This window comes from Corvus brachyrhynchos, unplaced genomic scaffold, assembly GCF_000691975.1.
Source record: "Corvus brachyrhynchos isolate BGI_N302 unplaced genomic scaffold, ASM69197v1 scaffold115, whole genome shotgun sequence".
Taxonomy (NCBI): domain Eukaryota; kingdom Metazoa; phylum Chordata; class Aves; order Passeriformes; family Corvidae; genus Corvus; species Corvus brachyrhynchos.
Genome location: NW_008239553.1, coordinates 5,748,545 through 5,753,167, shown reverse-complemented (window position 1 = coordinate 5,753,167; position 4,623 = coordinate 5,748,545).

Here is a 4,623-nt window from a genome sequence, read left to right as displayed (position 1 = left end):
AGCTTAATAATTAAGATGCCCCAGAAACTGATAGGGCGGAGAAAAGTCTCAAGTGGAAGCATGGCTTGGAACCTAATATGTAGAGGATGAACTGTAAGAAAATGAATGTTTCATAATCAGTTTTGTGGTTTTGTTACATTTTCACCTTTTCAGTTAGAACCTGCCAAGGTAAAAAATCACAAAACCTAAGTAAAGCTCAGTTTTAGAAATGCCCCTTTTCAATTGCATAACTGCTTGTATTATCTTGTCATTTTTCATGTCAGATTCAATTCCTTGGCACTAACAAGTCCCCATCTGAAAGCTACAATGAAAAAAGCATTGGGCATTTAAGTAATGAGATGTGGATAGGAAATGGAGGATAGTGTAAACCTGGACAACAATTCCACAACGTCTATCTAGTGTTTCTTGGAAAGACTTAAAGGACCAAAGAAAGACAAATTTACTTGAGAAAAAGACAAAATGACAGAACTAGAATGACATGAAGGGCTGGTCTAGTGCATTTGGGCAGTAAAAACGTAGTAAAATCTTTGCCATCTGGTAAGGAAGAAGACAACAGAAGACAGTGGAAAACAAGAGGAACAGCTTAGTTTTAATTGAGACAAATCATCTCTAAAACTGACTAACCAAACAAAACAAACAAAACCCCCTCAAATATCAAAGATGCAAAGGTTCTATAATAAGGAAAAAAATTCTATAGCACCTGCAAAAATCAGTATTTGGTGCCAGTTTTTCTGGCACACTCTCAAATAAGATTAATCACTAAGATTCAGTATTAAGTTAAATCTGGTAAGTTCAGCCATTATGGGAACCTTCCTAGACTGAGTAAAATTCAGAACATTTTGTCCAGGCTTGCACCATATACACTGTAAAACCTGGAATTAATTCTTCAAGAGTCTGCCTACTGCAATTGTTCTAAAGCCTTGTTTAACAAAGGGAAAAGAAAAATGTACATGTTCCCAATGATAACTAAGGCCCTGGAAATTATATAAAAAGATGAGATGTATGAGAGAGGGAGGGAAGTATGCAATTAGCTGTTCTCTGAATTATCCTAGGCGGAATGATCAGAACCAGAAGAGCATGGTGCAGCACTTCACAGTTACCCTCAGTAGGCACAGGGCTGTGTTGTGCTATGTTCCACTTATAGCCTGGCCTTCAGGATAGTGTCACGCTGTGCATGTCCCTGTGCCACAGAAAAACTCATCCAGCTAATGGTAACAGGGGCCTGCGGGCAGCTCCAACCCAGCAGCAGCCACGGCACCACCTGCCTGTCCTTGCCTTTATCTAAAAAGTACAGCAACAGGTTCTCATGAGAACTTTTTGTTCGACACTAGAAATGATGAATAGAGTTGTTTTCTTCTAAGAACACCCTGCAAGAGCTCAAAGGCCAAAATGCTGTATGATCATTCCATGGACGGGATCTGCACAGTGTGCTGTGTCGGAGGCCTGTTGATGCTGTGCAGCTCAGGGCTCCCAGCATTTGAAGGGACGTAAAATTATCTGTACCATCCTCTCCTTCTTTCTTGTGCTAGGGTAAATGAAAAGTGTTTTAAGAGATACTTTGCAGAGTCTGAGTCCTTTTCCTGCTGGGATCATACTGAAAACCATCTCCTCCTGGGGAAAAATTATAAGAGTATGTCAGTGGGAAAATGATAGGTCAGCAGGGAAACAGGTTTGTTTAAGGATTCAATGTAATATTTATTATAATGTAATATTAAATTTTAATTCAAATTATTATCTGCCTTCAGGATAGCCAAAATCATTTCAGAGAGGTGACAAGATGCCAACATTTCTCAGCTACACATGGAAGTATTCATACTTTCACCAAACCTAAATCTGAAGTTTTGCTTTGTTTAAGAAAAACTTCACTAAAGTGCCATTCACTAGAAGATTGATATTAACTCCATCAGGAAAACTACAATGCACACTCTCCACGTCCAGAAGTGTTTGAGCTAGACCTGTCATCTTTCCCTGCTTTCATTTCTTTTGGCTGATCAATGGAGAAGGAAGGAGGCAGACAGCCTTTGTCTCCGCTGCTTGTGAATGATCAGCCCAATGTACTAGACTCCATTGAGGACGGCACTTAAGGAATTAAAATTAAATTAAATTAAATTAAATTAAAAAATACCATGTTTTACATCTGGTTGCTTACAGGACCATGCTTCTTTCTCCCTGTAACTTCCTGTCTGTGCCTTTTCTGCCCCAGGCCATACTACACATTTTTCTTTTTTTGTAAAGTGCTGATGCAAGACTCAATCTTTTGATACTTGGAAACCTCCTGTACATGCCTGCAGCACCAAACCAGAATGTATGTGTCAGAATATACAAAGCAGAAGTGCATCTGTTCCCCATTTATAAAGTTGTTTCCTTCTGACAGATTCCCAGTACCAGCTCATTTCTGTGTCAGGTTTCACATCCCAAAACCTGCAGCAGTTTTCTTCCCACCAAATATATTTTAAATAATTTTCAATTTAAACGGGTGTCACTGTGGCATGATGAATACTTTTTTTCTGCCCACAGTCATTCATTTTATTTTAAATGTTTTCCAGCCTGTCCATTTTTTCTTTTATGCCAACACGTTTTTTCATCAAAAGGTTCCATTAAATATTCAAGTATTCTAATGATGCTAATGCAAGTCAAGGAGGTTGTAGGCAATGCAATTGCTCAGTGCTGTACCAGAGCAGCATTTCAACTATGTGGTTCAGAGGAATCTTGCACCCTTCCACTCAACAGATAGCAGCTTTCAGAATAGAAGTCTGGGTCTACATCAATTTTCTAAGTCTGGGTCTACATTAGTTTACCAAACTTAGCCAGCATTTGGATATAGGTTCTTCCTTGGATCCAGCAATTTCTGTTTCAGTATTCAATTCATCAAAACCCTGGAAATACAAACTCATGAGCTTTGAGAAGTGCAGATCAGCCAACAGTCCAGTAATTTCTTTGTAATTCTGTATTTAGTGAAAAGCCGTATGCCCTTAATGAGTAACCATATGCCCTCTCAGAAAGTGGAACCATCCGCTGGACACAGCATTCCTTTTCACTGTATTTACACTACATCTTTTGCAGCATCCATATGGCCACTATCAGGGTCACCTGTGTCTCTTGGCTTGGAAATGTACACCAAAAACCTCTTTCTCAATGGATTTTCTTTCTCATTATTTAAACAGGCTACCTCCTGTCTGTGAAATCAGTTCCTTGACTACCTCACCAAAAAATAGTTTTTCACACGCTTCCCCAAAAATAAATTCTAGATATTCTCAGTCATTCAGAAGAATCACCAAATCACCAAGCCACCAACAGTGTTGTTTCCTTGCCCAGCAATAATTTTCACAATTTCTGTTGCTGTGCTCACTAAATTGTGCTTCTCAGTTGGCACACCTCTTTGAGCCAGTCACCACTGCAATGTGGGAGGCCCTTCCCATAACTTAGAAAATCACGGATAAAAATCTACACCTTGATATTATACTCCTGTTCTTCATTTCTTGATCTCAGCTTTGAGTGTGATGCCCTTTGAGGCTGCTCCCAGTTATTCTATAAAATACCCAGGGACAATAAACTCTCTATATTTATGTGCAAGTATACACACACACACACACACACATATATATACACTATATGAATACATAAAAGCATATTTATATATATAAAAGCATACTTCTGTACACAAACATCTAGCTGCAGCATTTGACTGTGAAGGCTTTTCAGAGGCTGTCTCAGACCTTTCTGTGTTTTTTTCTTTCCCACATTGATATGTGGTTTTGAATTAACATCTTCATACCTTGCATTGCTACTGGGTACACTTGCAAGGTGTTTCATTTCCTCAGGGTTAAACACTTTGTTCGGAGACAGTGGAAGCAAATTCCTGTTGAAAGACTTCTGTTGTTGCCTTGATGCATCATTAATTTTTTGTTGCTCTCTACTGGTCTACTCAACGCCCCAGTGTAAAACTAACCAATCTATCTAGACTCCTTCTCTGCCCCTTCCACCCTTGTCACTTGAAAAGGGTTTTCACTTCTGCTATAAGCTGTAACCAAGTTTTCAGCTCAGGCAGCTGTTGTATGATTTCTTGATCACAGCATGTTTTTATTTGCAGGGGTCTCAAATTCTACAGTTCATCTAATTTTGTATTAATTGACTGATTAATGGGTGAGTATTCAGGTTTATTCACAGGTTTGCTGTTGCTCAGAGGTGGTCCTGATGCCTTCTTTTGGGTCACAGTGCTGGTCCTATGCAGATTTTCAACCACTGTGAGTATTGTTCTGGCTTTAGTTCATTCCTCCCAGCTAAATTTTGAATGAAGTGGCTATGATATAGTGTAGTGTTACGTTGTCTCTCCCTCACTCTCTCTCACTGAACAGAAACAAACTGAAAGCAACTTTTCTATGGGTCTGAATTACAGGATTCCAGAAAAAGTAAGAAGCTGAGCTACTTTAAAAATTACTATTATTACTATTAATAGTAGTAGTATCTTATTTACTTAGTAGTTTTGTCATATAATGGCATATTTCTTTTACCAGCTTCTCCCTTCCTCTGTATCCTGTCCTCTTATGCTGCTCCTGTAATAAAAAAAGAAGAAACTGGGAATGCCCAAGAGAGTCATGGCACCAATCCACCACTATGGGAGAA